This window comes from Cnephaeus nilssonii (genome assembly GCF_951640355.1).
Source record: "Cnephaeus nilssonii genome assembly, chromosome: 5".
Lineage (NCBI taxonomy): Eukaryota > Metazoa > Chordata > Mammalia > Chiroptera > Vespertilionidae > Cnephaeus > Cnephaeus nilssonii.
The window spans coordinates 58,740,410-58,759,534 of record NC_137076.1 but is presented as its reverse complement, the minus strand read 5'-3'; the positions used below and the strand labels follow the sequence as shown (position 1 = coordinate 58,759,534).

The following is a 19,125-nucleotide window of genomic DNA, read 5'->3' as shown; positions in this document are numbered from 1 at the left end:
TTACCATGGCCATTAAGGCCCTATGGCTTAGGCCAGTTCCCATATTCATTCTCATCCTATTTTCCACCCAGCTTCCTCCTATGTCTCTCTCTGCCTCTAAGACTTTGCTACAGCTACGTTCCCCTTTTTTTCAATCACTTTATTTATTCAATGCTGTTTCATTTGTCTAGGACTCTCTTCCTCACACTTCAACTCTTAGGTCAATGTCATCTTCCAGAAAAATACTCTGTGTGTAGACAGTCCACAGTAGACTCCTCCCTTGCCACCCAATATGTTCTCCCACCGAACTCTGCTATTTCTCCTCCCAGAATTAATCACAGTTTTCACTCATACAATGATGCCTGCTTGTTTATTTCAAGTCACCTCCACTGTAAGCACCGGGGGTCAGGACAGGACGAGGCCCATCAGATTGGTCAGTTCTATAAAAATCACCAAATATCTCATAGAGGACTGTTTGCCATATAACAAGCCTTTAATAAATATTGAATGTGAATGTGCTGTTAAATGTGAATGTGCTGTTAAATGTGCTGATTTAATAATAAATAATAATAATTACTTAGTTAATTCCTTCACATTTATGTCTAGGCCTAGCCTAACGAAAACCCTTGACACTGATTAATGTATTCATGGAAATCAATCCATCTTTAGAATATGGTCGGCCACCCATAACATGCAGTCACACATTCTAAGACAACTAACTGGTATTTTTTGCAAAATATTTTTTTAAATAATAGGGGCTATAAGATTGAATTAATCTTCCATCTAAATGAATATTATGTATCAGTTACTGAGAATCACTCTTGTACCTGCTCTCTTGTTGTACTCCTCAAACAGCTCTCTGCTCTTCGGTTTTGCTTTGCTGATTTCAGAGCTCTGCGAAGGACAAAAGGACACAACGTTAGGGCCAGTGTTTCCCTGGGAAGTTCTCTTACAAAAGCATCCCTAGCTAACATACTTCATATGATGGTTATGCCCATCGTTCCAAACCTGAGGACTTACATCATCAGCATAAGATCCATGGACCAGGGCTACTTCTTTGCATTCCAAATGAACCCGCTTCACTCAGCTCACAGACCACCAGAAGGAATTATAGCTGACCCTTATTTGCTTCCATGAGCCAGCACTATTCTAAGTTACATGGATTAACTCACTTATTCCTCATAACCACTGGAAAGGCCAGGGTTACCTCAGCAGTTCCAAGTTAGGCAAACCCTGCACATTCCAAAGAAAGGCCTGTCATCCGCTCCTGGAAGATAAACTCTGGAATAGTCTGCCTGGTAGAGTTTTTGTATGCCTGAGGCTGTGGCCTATGCTGTTCCACTTTGACCAGATATATTTATGGTGAGCACCTGTGTTTTGCTTGGGGGAGCTGGAGTCTGAAGTCGGAATAGCTGAGGTCAACCATCTAGTGCTGCAAGCTTATGTGACTGACCCCTAATAAAACTACAAGTGACCCCCACTAAAACTCTAGAGACCAAAGCTCAGTTGTGCTTCCCTGGATGACCACACTTCACCCATCTTCGCAGGTATGGTTGCTGAGAGAATTAAGTACATCCCTATGCAACTCCACTGGGAAGGGACACCTAAGAGTTCGCAGCTGGGTTTTTACTTTATGTGTGTTTCTGTTTGCTGATTTGAATCTGTTTCCTTTAGTTGTAATTTACAACCATGGCTATAAATATAACAGCTTTTCTGAATCGTAGGAGCTCTTCCAGAAAATCACCCAGCCTGAAGGGAGCATGGGGTGTCAGGAGAGGAAGAAGGTTCTTTGAGGTGTCACAGGAAAGAATTCAGAGACACACACACATCGTTGATGGCAAGATTAATTAAGGTGAAAGCACACTCCTGGAGAGAGAGAGAGCATGGGCAGGCTCAAAGAGCAGCTGTACTGCTCCCTGGGGTTATGCTCCTTTTATTCTCAGATGTATCATGGAATTAAATACAAATAAAATAGAACACAAAAAATAAAGAAAACTGTAACTGATTATGTGTGTGTGTTTTTTGGAGAGGTCAAGTGTACTTCTGAAGCTTAAAATTTCTTTAAAAAGTTTAGAAAGAAAATGCCTGGCAGATTAGACTATGTTAAAAGAAACTTAACCTGATTTAAAAAAAAACATGTTTAAACCAAAGCAGATTACAATTATTTATAACAAATGCAATACACCAAAAATCTACCTCATATAAATAATAAGTACCAAAATATCAAAGCATACTTCACAACTTATTAATGAAGAAACTTATTAATGGGCATATGGGAAAATGTCCAACTTCATTTAGTACTCAAGGAAGTAACCATTAAACAGTGATCAACAATATCTCATCTAACAGATTGGCCAAGAAGAAAAAATGTTCATGTTTGATGCCATTTTGATATTGCTCTGAGTGTCACTTTCTTACAACTCCTAAGAGCTCTAAAAGTATTCCTAACCTTTCCCAGAAAATCTAGGAAGCATTCTCACCACATATAATTTACACAAGGTGCTCATTTCAGGCACACCCCAGTTTAACAGCCTCTAAACCATAACAACCTTTAGGAAAGTGACTCAATTATTCATAATGGCATCACGGGTACCACACCCAGGATGTAGGAGTAATGCAATAAATGTGTTAAATATATCAATGAATTAATGAGCTTATTTCTTCATTATTAAAGTAAATAAAAGTATGGTAGTCTTCTCAAAAAATGTTTTCATACCCTTTGATCTAAGATACTATGCCAATTCTGAGATTCTATTCTAGGGAAGTAATGCTAAATGTATTTTTTAAAGTTCTATACATAAAGAATTAGTACAATATATTACTTAAAATAGGAAAAATATAGATGTAGACTAAATATAATAGAGAAATGTTTGAAAATATTGTTATAACAATTTGGTGAAATATTATGTCAGCATTAAAAAGAAGAGCTTAAAGTTCAGATTTTTAAAGGCTTATTCCAAAATGTTAAATGTGAAAAGCAGGATTTAAAGTTGTATATTTGATATATAACAGGCATAGTATGGTGGTTAAGACTCAGCATAAAATCTCACCTTCACTGATACTTAACTATATATCCATGAACAAGTTACTTAGTCTTCTTAAGCCTCAGATTCCTTGTTTATAAAATTGATAGTAACAATATTACCTATATTAAAATGCTATTTTTGTTAAAAATCAAATTAGATGATTCAAAGTGTTAATAGTATCTATCATATAATAAGTATTCAGTAATTACAGCTATAGTTCATATTTAAACTATTAAACAGAAACAAAACCTATGCGTTCAAATAGACTCTAGATACTAATATATCAATGCATGGGCAGTAGTCTTTGTGTGGTAGATTTCTAGCTTTTTGGAGCCTTTAGAATGTATCCCCTATGTTTGGAAAATATCCAGCCTTACAAGTTTACACATCACTAGGATGGACGCCAGAAATCAACTTCTCAGTCTTCATTACATGTTAAGAGCCTAAGTTATCCTGAAGGGGTGTATGTTGAGAATGTTTGGGTGGAAGTGTAAGACCTGGACTTTTCTGGTAAGATAATGTTGTACAAGGCTTCAGTTCAAAAGCACGTGCTCCTCAGAATCTCTCTGACAATCCATTCCAAAAGCTGACATCTTTGCCAGCTCCCAGAGGCACTGGAGGCACAGGATGTACCATCAGGCCCACATCAGCAGGGTGGGCGGTGGCACCTGTACCAGCATCAGTAACTGGGTGTGTATCCTGGAGTGGTGCTCATATGTGTGTGGTTACACTTGGAGCTCCTGAGCCAGTGGGTGGGTTGCCTCCAAGTCTGAGCTTCTGGTTATTAAGACTTTAACGGATTCTATGCACTTTTGCCTTTAGCAGCCCTTTTCTCCATTAACACACACACACACACACACACACACACACACACACACACACACACAGGTATATGTGCATATAAAGAGAGTTTATAGCTGCACTGATATAAAGATAGATATAATAATACTATGTAATAAAATTTTTCAACCCAATATTTTTTTCTTCAGTTCTTAAAAGAAATGAAAACATTTTCATGGACCCCTAAAAGCAGTGCAGGTCATTGGCATTTTGTCTACTGTGCCTGACAGAAAAGTTGGCCCAACTTAATGTTTTTAGATTAATTCCTTTTCTCTTTCAACCAGCTTGAGTCTATTCTGTTTGTAGCTATGAACACTGATGGTACAGATGGCGAAACCAGTGAAATTTTTACTTTTAAAACTTTTTCAAATTTCTCCTATACTTTAAAAAAGCAAGTGTTACTTACCAAAAGGGAAGATGAGACATTAAGAAAATCTGACTGGTGAATGTCATCACCAACTTATAGCATTAAATGACAGTTTACATTCATATCTCAGAATCTCAAGCCAGAAGGGGACTGCAAAGGCCATTGTGATCAATTACCTGTCATTTGAATCATCTATACCTCATATCCTGACCAAATTGTCACGTTCAGCAATACTGAGCTCAGTAGTTCACTATCTTAGGAAGAAAATGAGATATTCTATATCTTCGTAGCTTTGACTACTAGAAAGTTATTCTTTAATACTAAGTCCAAGTATCTATTACTGAAACTTTCTTTTTCCCACCTGTATCTGCAACATCTGAGTATTCTTCATGCTCCCATTTTAAATATCCAATATCAGTGCCTTGGAATCATTGCATATCAACCCAATTCAAAAGACCTTTATATCTACTCCACACACTTGATACTTTGATTCTGCATCAGTCTGTCATTTCCCTGGGTAACCTGTTGCTCCAACGCAGAGATGTGAATTGCTAAATCAGAGGCACTGTATCTTCTTTCTCTTCAGATCACAAACTCATCATTTCTTTAACTCCCATCAAATGAAAATAAAATTGCACTGGTCCATAGTTTTAAATGAAATTTGGATCTCAATGCAAAAATGTAAATATTAATGTTTGGAAGGAAAACTCTTCTACTTCTTTGTTTTTCTTGGAAAAGCTAGCCAAAATGGAACAGTGAACATTGTACAAAACTGGGAATCTAGAAATACTGATTCTAAGTATTCTAAGTCTTGATTCTGCTATTAAATTCCATGTAATCTATAAAATCCAAATTCCTCTGTCCCTTTAGGAATAATGTAGACGCAACATTTGATGTCTTGATTTCTAATAAAGAATTCAATCCCTATGTCAATATCTATACAAAGAAAGTAAAATTAAAATAAAACTATTGAGCAAACCATGTCATTTGTATGTAAGATTTGGTTTTAACCAACAAACAAGAGAAGTATTAAGTGTGATTCAAATCAAAAGTACACCATTATTAGTTATCCCTTGATTGCCATGAAGTCTGCATTTTTTTCTGCTCTTAGAAACCAATAGATCTATATGTTCCACACTCACAGATAAGAGTTCCCATCATCCCCCCAAAATACAGAAAGAATCCATAGACATTAATGATGACAAAACCTGTGTCTACATTAACTGAAAGTCCTTTCCTTTGATTTACTTGTTCAAAACATACTGGGTTCTTGTATAAGTTGTGGTAATACTAGCTTTTGTAATAGTTAATCATGAAATCTCAGTCAGTTGTTTAAATTATTAATTCATTGATTCAAGTTTTGGCTGAAGGGGCAGGAAAGGAGTTCTGCTTTATGAAGTCATTTAGGAACCAAGGCTGAGAGAGGCCCACCATCTTGGGGGCAACCTGAATATAAGCATCTAGCAAGGAGACTAGAAGAGGGAGAGAATGAGGATGACATGGGAGCACTTCATGGAGCAGGTCTGGATGTGTTACATGATCTGCACCTTGGAAGGGAGCCAGGATCTCTGATAGACAGCTGCCATCTCCATCACAGTCCTCTATAGTTAAAGATTGTGGCCCAGTGGTTGAGCATCAATATATGAAAAGGGATGTCACAGTTCTATTCCTGGACAGAGCACATGCCCAGGTTGTGGTCTCCATCCCCAGTGGGGGATGTGGGCAGGAGGCAGTCAATCGATGATTCTCTCTCATCATTGATGTTTCTATCTCTCTCTCCCTCTCCCTTCCTCTCTGAAATCGATAAAAATATATATTTAAAAAAAGACTGTGAGAGTCACTGAGTCCAATGCAGACTGTATACATTTATCTATACAAATCCCAGATGCCTAAAGAATGAAGTAGGTAAAATGATTTGAAAGTAAAGGTTTTGGTAAATCTGGCAGCAGAAATAGGTGAAGACAAGAGGATAATCAGAAGAATGTGGTGATTATAAGCTGCAAGTACTTTAGGGTGGACAGACAACAGGGGTCCAAGAAAAATGTGATCCTGGATCAGAAGCATCAGAAATATCTTTATGGCCAAAGTCATAAAAGAAAAGGGAATTTCTAGGGGTGTTCTTTTTATACTCACAATAAAAGATCAAAATACTCCTCCGGCTGACCTTCAGGATATTTTATGATCTTCCCCTTTCCAGTCTTCTTTGATAGTTCTCTACATAGATTTGCCTCAGTGATTCCAGAATGACTCCTGTTCTGAGCTTCTGCAAATTTCTTCTACATACCGGGAAGAATATTGTTTCCCCTTGGAATTCCCATATCATTTATGTTATTATGGCTTGTTATGTAGTTAATTATTGTATATTACTACATGAATCTATTGTTTTTTATTCTTTATACTACCATATCTCTTTTTATATAGTAAAAGGTAAATATCTGAATAAGTAACCAGATTTATACATTAAACTAGTTGCTTTTAAACATTTTACATACCAGAATTTCTTGGGGACTCAAGAGTCTCAGTCAGTATAACTGGGGTCTTCTGCATTTTTGAAAAGCTCCTGTTGAGTTGGTTTCATTAGCTTTTGGAAAAACGTAAGACTCAATCTGCTGAATCTCAGGTAAAACTATTAAATCACATTTCAGACAAAGACACAGTGATCTCAGTGGTTTTAATTACCCACACATAAACTGACAGGCATATGATATAGCCCTGGAAGTTTTTGAAAGAACTGAGATCCATTTCTTAGAACAAGTAGTTAAAATTGCTCAAGAAGGGAACATCTATTCCATCTGACGTGGTCTAGTGCATAGGAAGTCATGAAAGAGATGACTGTGAGGAGCCCCAAAGTCATAATCATCACAATAGCATTACCTTTAGTACCCTCATGAGGGTGAGGAAACACAAGAAATCGTTAAATGCTACAGAAAGAGACATATGGCAGCAATGTGTAGGTACTAGTTGGGAAATCTTGTTAAATTAAAATAGAGAAAGTCAATAGCCTATAAGAATTCTGGTGATTGCTTACCAAACCCCTTCCTCTGAGCCCAGGAAAAATGCATGCTGTGGGTGAGAACCATTGGCATGGCTAATAAAGGGAAATAACGATGTCATTGTCAGGGAAAAGTACATGGTTTTCCTTGTTCAAACTCCAACCAGCTCTATCAATTTTGAGCTAATATAGCTGTGAAATTTTGCTCTTTTGAATGGTTTCATGCACAAGCAGTAAACTATACCAGTCAAATGCCATAAACTGTCACGTGTTACAAATCATCTTTCAAAACCTGGAAAGACAGAGTGAGGATGACAGGGAAACCTTCCAATAGCCTCCAGATCAACCCTTACTAGGAAACAACGTTTGTTTGTTTTTTTACCAAAACAACTTACAAGATTATCTTTCAAGGAATGTCAAAGCAGATAAAAACACTTTTTTTTTTCAATATATCAAAGGAAAGGAGACAGTTGGAGACTCAGTGAACTGGTGATTATGGCCTTTCAAAGAGAATGCTTAGGACTTAGGGTTCTGGAAAAAAGGACAGACTACATCTGACAGGCTGCTTTTTCAAAATAAAAGATTTTAGGAGACACCACGTGGTCACCCCAAAATGGTAGATTAGACGTGCAGAATAAAATAATTATACACTAATCTAACCATAAAAGTTAGCATTTTTGAGAATTTATTATGGTCAAGGCCTACGCCTGAAAACTGTCTCATTATCATTCTTGCTTTAATTGTTTAGAAAAGCCGATTGAGGCCCTAAGCACTGAGGCCAAAAGAAGATGGTCAAGAACTAAGAATAGATTTAAAAAATTAATAATAAAAACTGTGGTAAAATATTTTAAAAAAATAAAAATACAATAAAATACAAAGAACAGACCAGAATAACTTCCCCTAAGGGAAATAGATCTAGGCAGGTTTTGAGATACAAGTTCTTGCAGAGTTCAGAATGGAAGCAACAGGGAAACCACACCTTGAATATCTAGATGGCTCTAGAAAGAAATTTCAGAAACTGGAGTTATATTTGAGCAACAATGACATAAAAATCGGTGTCAAAAACTCAGGATGCCATTGGGCCTTTTCAATGTGGCTCCATAATTATAGATGACAGGAAGTCTGGTGTTGCAGTTCCGGGAAGCAGTGTTTAATGCTGGAGAAGCTCATCCAGCCCATGAGAGCCACGTCTTCACCAAATATGCACTGTGTGACATCCGTTAGTAGCATGAAATCAGGCGCAGTGTGAGTATTTATACCTGAAAAATCAGGACCTCCTATTTTCCTTTCTTTTCCCTCGAGAGATCCAGTTTGCCAGCACACCAGCACCCTAATGGAAGGTGTCAAGACCTTTGTGAACTATGACTCCAAAAGAAGGAACAATTTAGAGGACACACACTAAAGAAAATCCAAGCAGGAGGATGATACAGCTCACCTGGGCCTTCGATAGATTTCTCTAATCAGATGACAAAATACTGCTGAGATAATGTTATACCATTCTGAGAGGTGATAATAAATGACATTTGTATGACTATTAGATGCTTTTGGTATATCCAGAAAAAGATGATTTGATATGTCTTACTCTAAGAGCCCCTCTAATAAAAATTGAGAAGAGTGTGTTAGAAAATCACATGCCTGTACCAAAATAAAAAAGAAAGATACTCAGATGCAGCAAACTGTACCTGTGCTATGTGAAGCAGAGAACAAAAAGTGCCAATTTAAGAAGCAATTAAATGGTTTAATCTTCATCTGAGTCTTCCTCCAAAGTGCGAGGGATCAGTATGGGGGATGAACATTAGAGTTAGATCATTCTCCTTTAGAAAACATGATGCAAAAGAAAATATTTCTACTGTCCCTAAAGAGATAGAAAATACTTAAGGCCTGAAAAATTGAAAAAGGAAACCAGAAAAATAATTGTTAGAACATATGGTCATCACTAGACTGACTGCTACAACCACTAAGGAGGCCAATTCCACCCAAGCTTCTGAGTGGACCCTCCGAGCTGAGACTGAACAGAAAGAGAAATTGAGAGAAGAGAAATTTCGAAGTTTAATTTATTTGGGTTTAACTTCATATATTATTTCTCCTTTGTTAGTGGTTTTATAGCATTAAAAAAACTATTTACGTATTATTAGAGCATCGTTAAGTTGTCTTATGTTACAATTATACAACTTTGATCAAATATATTGGACATGTAGCTAGGCATGAAAAATAAAAAACTGAGTAGATTTTTAGCTTAGGACACAGTAAGGTTCTGGAATTCATTAATACACAATACCAACCTAATTCAATGCCCTTTAGAGTACTGCTATCCAATAGACGGTTCTGGAAGGTGCAAATATGTTCTAATCTGTTCTTTCTAGGGTGCATCTACTAGTTACATCAAGCTATGAGTACTTGAAATGTGCCTAGTGTTACTCAGGAACTGAATTCTATTAATTTGACTTTAGTTAATTTGAATTTAAATAGCCACATTTGGCTAAATGGCTACTATATTGGACAATGCAGCTTTAGAAGTAAAATTAAATTCCCCACCAGCTTAACAAAGGAGCAGTATCTTTCTTAACTTTGTAAGTAAAGAGCAGGACTTCCTATACCCCAACAGTGTCTTCTTTCATAGGGGCCAGGCTCAACTCTGGTGAGCCACAGACTGGTCGTTAAAGATTAAGAGTATAAAAAGAACATGGTTGAGGTGCAAGGGGCTTCCATCCCTAAGTGCTCTTATTTCTAATAGAATCACACTAGAATGGCACTCCTGCCTTTCTCCTCCCTCCCCACCCACTTGAGCGTCTCACTCTGTTTTAAATTAGAAGACATGGTACATTCTTTTCTGCTTCCCACCTTGTGGTAAGCCTAGAATAGTGGGCTCTGTAACATGCAGGAAGCCTGCATTTGTCCAGCTCTACCTGATGGGGTGGCCAAGTTTAATTCCATAGTGAAATATTGAAAGCTCAATCTGACATCAAGTATGCTATATAACCCAATCAATATTTTATCAATAATACAGCTGTTATTTAGAGCTCCATGTGTCAGATTTCTGTGCCTACTAATCACTTCCTTCCAAAACATGGAGGGGAAAAAAATAATTTACTGACCACCCCCTCCTTCCTCAGAATTTTAACACCAATATTTCTGATCATTTAATGGCATCAGAAGTAAAAGGTAGAATCTGTCTTTGTGGTGAACTCTATTTGTTCTGAGAGGGACTACTTGAGTGACACTTTTAGGCATAAATACACGCTATGTGTGTATTAGTTGTATGAAGGCCAGAGGCGTAAGTCATCTAAAAGTGCTTTGTACTGAGATGAAAGCCTTTCCTGACCTTCTTGCATTGGTCCAATCTTGCATTATTTGCTTTCATAGCATCTATTTCTTCTCCTTTGTGAAACATCATATCTTAATTTGTGCTATTCATTAATGAATAGTATACAATTCCCACTAGATTGCAAACTCTATGCTTCATAAGGGAAGAGACTACACTCATCTTTTGATCGTCATTTCATTTCCAGCACTTGGTAAAATGACTGGCACAGAGATATTATGCTCAATAAATGAATAACACAACATTTTATTTGATGACATAAAAGATTACTTTAGTATGAGCAGAGATTATGATGCAAATTTAATTTTTGACTTCTTTTCTGCATTGTCCCCAGAAATAAGGGTCCTATAAAAGGAGAACTCTTGTTTGGAGGAGTGTGATAATCTCTAAGAAGAGAAACCTAATAATGGCCATAACGATAGGAACCAATAATAATGATTGAACTCATGCTATGCTTTTGCTTCCATTCCACAGGTCAATGACAATAGAGTTAGCTAGATTATTCAAAGTACATAATCACAGTGCTCAGGCCAGAAAAACAGCCTCCATTTATTGGGTGTCATTATGTTCAGACACTGTGCTGAGCACTCCAGAAAATGTGAGAGAGGCAGGATAAGAACAGTTTTGTGAGCCAGTTTAATCTCAACCACTTTGCCAGAATACCTCCTTTCATGGCCATTCTTTAGGTTTCTAGAGGAAAGGCCAATGAGAACGCTCTGTGAGTAGATATTACTAATGACTCAGTTTTAGATTTTCACTTTAGCATCAGTTTCCAGAGGTCTCAGTCAGGTTTGTGAACTTGAGATCTTGTGCTTTATGGACTAATGGAGAGCCTGTGAATATATTTTGCATCAAACTGGAAAGCAAGAAGCTAAGACATGATTGATACAATTATATGATTAGAGACAGTGGGAGAGGCACCTGGTCTAAAGTGATAGATGAGCAGCAACCAGAACAGATCTGTGGGATTCAAGAACACTCACAGATCCAGAGACAGAGAAGCATCAATCAGACAGACAAACCTCAGAGAGAAGGCAGGGGAGGGTGGGAGGAAGGGGGAGAGATCAACCAAAGGACTTGTATGCATGCATATAAGCATAACCAATGGACACAGACATTAGTGGGGAGAGGGCATGAGCAGGGAGGGGGGCAATGGGGGAATATCTGGTAAGGACACATATGTAATACCTTAATCAATAAAAAAATAAATAAATAAAACCCTAAAAAAAGAGATGAAAAAGAAAATAAATATTAATACAAGAATTAAAAAAAAAAACACTTACTAAGTATTGGGTTTCTTATCATCATATAGTATAAGGCCTCGAGATTATTGCTACTTGGAAATTAAAGGAAAATGTGATATGGAACAGGTGACCTACCCAAATAATCTGGGCTGTAAAGTAATTAGAAAGGACTAGGTTAGGGTCTGAAAATGAACTGAGACTGCTTCTTGGGAACATGGAACAGTTTATTAGAACTAGAGAATGTGGTGCATCATGAGAGGGTTTCTTACAAACATCAGAAAATGTTTCCTGCCCTAGAACATCATTACAGTTCTTAACACTGTAACTTAAGAAGATGCAGAGAACAGCACCTAAAGCCATCAGGGGAATGGAGTATGAAGGCTGTCATATGCAGTCAAATTAAAAAGGAAAACTCTGCTAACTTGAAAACAGAAACTCAAGAATAGCATCAACATAAAAATGCGCAACTTAAAAATCAATATAACTTACAAACTTAATATAGATTTGCTCAACAAATTTCAATGTATTAAGGCAAAGAAATAACGCTTTAAGGAAATACGATCACCAGCATTTTATTAACACCAATTAGAAATACATTCTGGAAATACACATACATCTGACAAGAATTGGTCAAATTTATTGAAAACTAAGCCATAGGCAGTTATTAATGGAAACCTCAGATATAGCCTCTCTTTAGGGTTAAAAGCTACAAATTCCAATAACCATACCTTAAGGAATCCAATGTCAATCAAACATTAGAATTAGAAGGGTCTGAACACATCAGCAATTAAATTCCAGAATATTTAGGGGAGAAAAAGCAATTTAAACAAGAGCTGATATCTAATATTTTAAAAAAGAAAACATCTGTAAATTAAGGAATTCCTCAGGGGGGAAAAAAAGGTATTTATTCAGACATAAAAGCAATTGCAATTGGGAGTCTTTAATTTAATTGTTAATTAATAATGATTTCTCTTTTTAAAATATCTATGCCATCAATGTAGATATGTCACTTGGGGCATAAAGCAGAGATACCGGACTATTCATGTGAGAATCCTGGCTCTGCATGGGATTTCAGGAGATTAGTCTGCTCCTTTCTGGGGGCTGGAAATAGCTTTCAGAAAAGGCATGCACAGATACATTTTTTAACTTGACACTAGGGAGATATAAGGTTACTTTGGTAGAAGAGACTTTGATCTTGGGCCAAAAAGCTGAGAGGAGAGAACAAAGCAATCAGAGTCCAGGCCTAGTCTCAATCTTCATTTACATGTTCTTAGGAACACATCACTGGAGTGGAAATTTTCTCATTAAAAAAAAAGAAGAGAAAAGAAAAGAAAAAACATGTATTTACATTTCAGACTATCGTCTATCTCTGAGTTACAAAAAAAAAGTAAATAATGATATTCAAAAAGGGCTCTGTTTTATGTTTTATGTAAACATCATATAGATCAATACTCCTCTGTTGGCTAAGGAGGAAAATAATTTCTTTTTCATAGCATTGTTCAGAGACACTATCGCATTTGACCTTCAGAACAATACTAGAGTGCATAAAAGCGGGTGTCATGATTTCTATTTTACAAAGGTAAAACCAATCTCTAAGAATGAATAAATGTATCAATAGCTGCCTATTTTATAATGTCCACTGCGTGAACTGGTTCAATTAGAAGCTCAACTAGGCTGAGAAATTGGGATTTGAATAAATCCGTCTAATTCTAAATCCATGCTCTTAATCCCTGTATTTTCAATTTCTTGTCTAAAGTAACACGTTTTTACTACTAGAACGAACAATTAAACTCTTAAACTAGTGTTCTCGGTATACAAATTGCCTCCCATATCCTTTCACAAGTAAATAGCCGTGTGAATATGGCTAAATATTAGGCATTCACCAAACCCTTTACCCTTTGCACCTAGGCCCACACCTAGACTAGCAGGAATCCCAAGCCTTTGGTGTAATTAAGTGCAGCCACATGACTGAGATCGGGCGATGGAGTGTAGGTACATGCTTCGTGCACATATTGCAGACCTGGACTCTGATATCTCCCATGTTCTCCCTCCCTCCCCACAAGCTGACTGAGGAAGATACCAAGGAGTGCAGAGCCACCAGGACAAGGCTCCTGGTTCCTACATGATCACACAGAAGGTCATTTCAGACTCACACCAGCAAAGCCTGAGAATTCCACTTGCTTCACATTCTCACCAACATTTGGGGTTATAAGTCTTATTAGTGTTAGTCCACATGTCTTGACAATAGTGGCTTTAATTTGCCTTCTCCTGATAACTTATAAACTTTATCATTCATTTTTGACATGTTCCTTGAGACTATCTATTCTAACCCTTTTCCCAATTTTAATTGGGAAGTTTACCTTTTCCTTATTGTGTGATAGCAGTGTTTATAATCAGGATACATTCTTTTGTTAAGTATATTTTTGTTGGAATACATTTTGTTAGGAATATTTTATTCCTATCTGTGACTTGCTCTTTTGTTTCCCTAATGCTATTTTTCAAATACAAGTTTTATGTATTTATAAACTTTAATTATCAGACTTCCTTTTTATGGTTTGTGCTTTCTTAACATATATTAGAAATCATTTCCTACACAAGTTCATGAGAACAGTCTACTTTGTTGGCTTTTAGAAGGTTTATGTTTTAGCACTTACAACCTGGAATATAGTTCATCTAGTGAGAGCAAGAGCTGATGTTCATTTTGTGACATAGATTTATACAGTTCCAGCAACATTTATTGCAAAGAATTTCCTCAAGGGATGCCTTGGTGCCCATATCAAAAATCAACTGACCATTATATGTAGGTCTATTTCTGGACAGTATTTTGATCCATTGACCTATTTGTCTTTATTTATGACACTACCGTACTGTCTGGATTAGAATAGCATAAGAGTAACTTTGGTGCATTTTCATATAATTTTAGTATTAGCTTGTCAATTTCTACTCCCACCCAAAATACAGTCTGCTGGGATTTTGATTGGATTGCATTAAATTTGTAAATGAATTTTGGGAGAATTGACATCTTTTTATATTATTATTATTGATTTCAGAGAGGAAGGGAGAGGAATAGATAGAAACATCAATGATGAGAATCATTGATCAGCTGCCTCAGCATGCCCCCCACTGGGGACAGAGCCCACAATCCTGGCATGTGCCCGGACCGGGAATTGAACCGTGACCTCCTGGCTCATAGGTCAAAGCTCAATCATGGAGCCATGCTGGCCTGGGAGAATTGACATCTTAATAAAATTCAATTATTGAAGCCATTAATAGGGTTAAAGACCTTCTTTAATTTCTCTAAGAAAAATCTTATAATTTTCATTGTAGAAGTCTTGCACATAATTTGTTAAATCTCCTGGAGTATTTTCTGTTTGGGGTGTGCTCTTACAAATAATGTATGTAAAATGAATTTTCTAATTGTTTCTGCATGTATATATAAATAGATTTGTGTAAAATTGGTCTTGTGTACTATGACCTTTCCATATTCACTTATTTCTAGTAGTTGCATTTTAGATTTGTCAAGTTTCCTACATACATATGTCTTCTGTGAACTAGGACAGTTTCAATTATTCCTTTGAATTGTTAAAACTTTTATATCTTTTTCTTGTGTTTTTTGATTGACTAGGACCTCCAGTACAATGTTGAATAATTTGTTTGTTGAATAATTTGTCTTAGCTGGAAAATATTCAGAATTTTGCCATTAAAAATGATGTTTGCTGTAGAGTTTTTATCATGAATGAGTATTTAATAAGCATTTGAATTGATCATATAGTTTCTTCCTTTCTTCTACTAATTTGGTATAGTATAAAATTAATTCTTGAATATTATAATCTTGTATTCCTGGGATAAACTCCAAATACTCAAAATAAATTAACTTTTTTTATATATAATGGAATTTTTTGCCAATATTTTATTAAGGTTTCTCATCTCTGTTAGTGGGGAATAATGAAATTTATTTTCTCCTAATGTCTTTAGTTTTGGAATCATGATGTCTTTGTTAAGTTAATTGAAAGTGTTCAGTCCCCTTATATTCTATGAAAGTCTGTATAAGAATTGGAATTTTTTGCTCCTTAAATTTATAATAGTACTTATCAATGACACCATATTGGCCTGGAGTTTTTACTATGGGAAGACTTTTAATTATAAACTTAAGTTGTTTACTGGATACAAGACTGCTCATATCTTTTATTTTGTGATTTTAAAGAAAATTCTCCATTTCATCTAAATTGCAGAATTTATTGATCTAAAAGTGGTTCATTTTTCATAATATTCACTTACATTTCTCTTAATAACTTTGGGATATATACTATCATCCTCTCTTTCAAAACCAATATTGGTCATTTATACTTCCCCTTTTCTTGATCAGCTGTGCTAGGGGTTTATCCACTTGATTAATTATTGTTTTTAAATCCTCACCCAAGTATATGTTCATTGATTTGAGAGAAGTTGTCCCAAAAAATGTATACATACACTTTGAATAATTATAAAAGAATTGTTTATTAAAACACATTTCATTTTCAAAATTGAGCTATCAGCTGTTAAAGTTTACATACATTTTTGGGGGACATCCTAGATATTCTTTATTTTTGTCTGGCTAATTTTGCACAATATTTTTCTTTTTAGATATTCATACACATCCTTACATGTTTTCTCATGCTGTAGAGATTCCATTGCATGATCACACCAAAATGTATTTATGCTTTCTACTGTTAAGGCATATTTGAGGAATTTCTACTTTCCAGCCATAATGAGTAATGCTGCTTTGAAACGTTTTAAGACTGTTTGTAAAAAAATAAACAAAAACAACTTTTTGTGAATATCTATATATATAAAAGCCTAATATGCAAAGTGTCCCCTCCAGAGTTCGACCAACCAGGAGTTCGATCGATCGCTATGACGTGCACTGACCACCAGGGGGCGGTGTGGAATGAAAGAAGGCCCTGGCCTACAGCTTGAATTTCATGCACAGGGCCTCTAGTATAAATATATGTTCATTACAGGTACATGGTAGCATTGGGTCATGGGGTACATATGTGTTTATCTGTAGTAGCTCTTGCCAAATAGATTTTCCAAAGTGGCAGTTTCTATTTACATTTCTACTATTAGTATAGGAGAGTTTCCATTTTTATTTTTTTTTAATATAAAGTTCTCTCTATTTTTTTGTCCTCATCTGAGGATATGTTTATTGATTTTAGAGAGAGATAAAAGGAGAGAGTAAGAGTGAGAAAGACAGAGAGAGAAGAAATATCGATCAATTGCCTCCAGTATGTGCCTGACTGGGGATGGAACCTGAAACTTAGGCCTGTGTACTCACTGGAAATCAAACCCACAACCTTTTGGTATACAGGATAATGTTGCAATCCACTGAGCCACCCGGCCAGGGCACATTCTCTATATTTTTTTATGTAAAATATTAAAAGTATATTATATAAGTATATTTTAATTGATTTTATTTTTTTCTAAGACCCATCATCATATCTTTATTAGAATACTAGAGGCCTGGTGCATGAAATTCATGCACTCAGGAGTGGGGGGGATGGTTCCTCAGCCCAGCTTGTGCCCTCTCACAGTCTGGGACCCCCAAGATGGATTGCCCCTACAGAAGGAGGCCTAAGCTACCTGTCGCAGCCTGCTGGTCAGTGGCCTGGGCCTCCCTCTTCGGGGCAATCATGGAGCCCCCTGACTGATCGATTGCCCTACCTGCCAGTGGCCTGGGCCTCCCTCGGCAGGGTGATCATGGGGCAATGGCCGGGCCCCCAACCAATTGCATTACACCTGCTTCGGCTGGACTGGTGCCAGTGGGTGTCATAGTGTGGTCATCCGAAAGTTCGTCCACAGGGTCATTCTGCTATTTGGTCATTTGGTTGATTTGCATATTATGCTTTTATTATTATAGATTGTATTTTCTATTGTTTTATATAAATCCTTTATGTAATAAAGATATCTACTGTTAAATTTACAGCAAATATATTCCCACAGATTCTGTGATTTGTGTTTTAATTCAACTATGCCAAACATAATGTGTGACTCTGGATTGATCATACTTTGAGTTATTTACATACCTGCTCCAGTCCATTAGGTATGTGATGTAATGATGTGAAATATTTAATGTAATGATGTGAAATATCACTTTAAGATGGATATTTATAACACAAATTGAAACAATGTAGACTCACGGCTACTCTTTGGAGAAATAGAAGTACAAACTGATAAATAGCAAACAAAAAGAGGAAAAACAAAGAATATCTGTATTAAAAAATATTTAAAGGTATATAATTAGAGTAAAATGAATCTATAATGAATAAGCTGAGGCATTCATTTGTTTTAGTATTTTTTTGCCTTTCTTTGGCATTTCATGAAATACTGTATATGAATGCAGTCACCATGTCTCTCTAGCTTACCCAGCTAAAATAGGCCTTTTTAACTGATACTTTATTAGCCATGTCACATTTGTCACTACAGTTGTGACTAATGCCAGGTGATAAATACTGTTGAGTCCCAGCTCTCTGAGCCTACTATTAACTGTTCGACTCACAAAATGCCAAACCAACAAACTATGCAATATGCCCAAATTATATTCATCTTGACATTTAGTCAAACCAGTTTCTAGTCTAATATGTTTCCATAACATTATCTTCTGAAGAATTTACATTGAAAATTAGAGAATCAAGGCGACATCTGTTAATGATAAAAGCCTCAAATTTATACAGAAAAGACTAATAAGCTCCAAGACTTCCAAGCAGGCTTTTAAATCCACAAAATGTGTCACAGTATTTAATCTCCGCCTCACCTAAAGTATATTTTAAGCAAATGCTTTATTGGCTAAACACGGGATAAATAAATCAAAGACCGAAGTTGTATATAGAAATAAAACCATTTCTAAATTCTAAATTCATGGTTTGCTATCAATGTCATTGACTTTTCTAACATTATCCTGAAGCAACAGTATTTTCCAATAGGGGACTGCATCATTTCCTACCAGTATATTACCACTGGCTTCAGCCTTTGCACTGAAAGCCCATAACATTCTTGGCACATTGCCAAACAGAAGGAGGCCAAGATTTATCTCTAATATGTAGCCACCCACTACCCACCTAAAACATGTAGAAAAAAATGAAAAAAAAATCACTTCAAAATAAGCTTAAGTAGATAACCGCTTGCAGTGATGAGATTTGCCTTGACTCTTCAAGGATAAAGAAAAAAATATCTATATACATATAAAACCCTATGCAAATAGACCGAATGGCGGAACAACCCAACAACCGGTCGCTATGACCACCAGGGGGCGCGTGCAGAACATGGCGGGTGTCGGCCATGGCAGGATGATGGAGCAGATGAGTGGGGGCACCAGACCA

The 19,125-nt window shown here is 36.4% G+C and overlaps 1 protein-coding gene across 3 annotated transcripts in view; it reads right to left on the bottom strand.

The window, feature by feature from the left end:
• INPP4B (inositol polyphosphate-4-phosphatase type II B) overlaps positions 1-19,125 on the bottom strand; it is a 564,192-nt gene that overhangs the window by 307,528 nt on the left and 237,539 nt on the right. For all 3 annotated transcript variants that reach the window (XM_079772160.1, XM_079772161.1, XM_079772164.1), the window contains exon 3: positions 807-873. The gene's annotated coding sequence lies outside the window, so the exon portion shown is untranslated. The remainder of the gene's footprint in view (positions 1-806; positions 874-19,125) is intronic.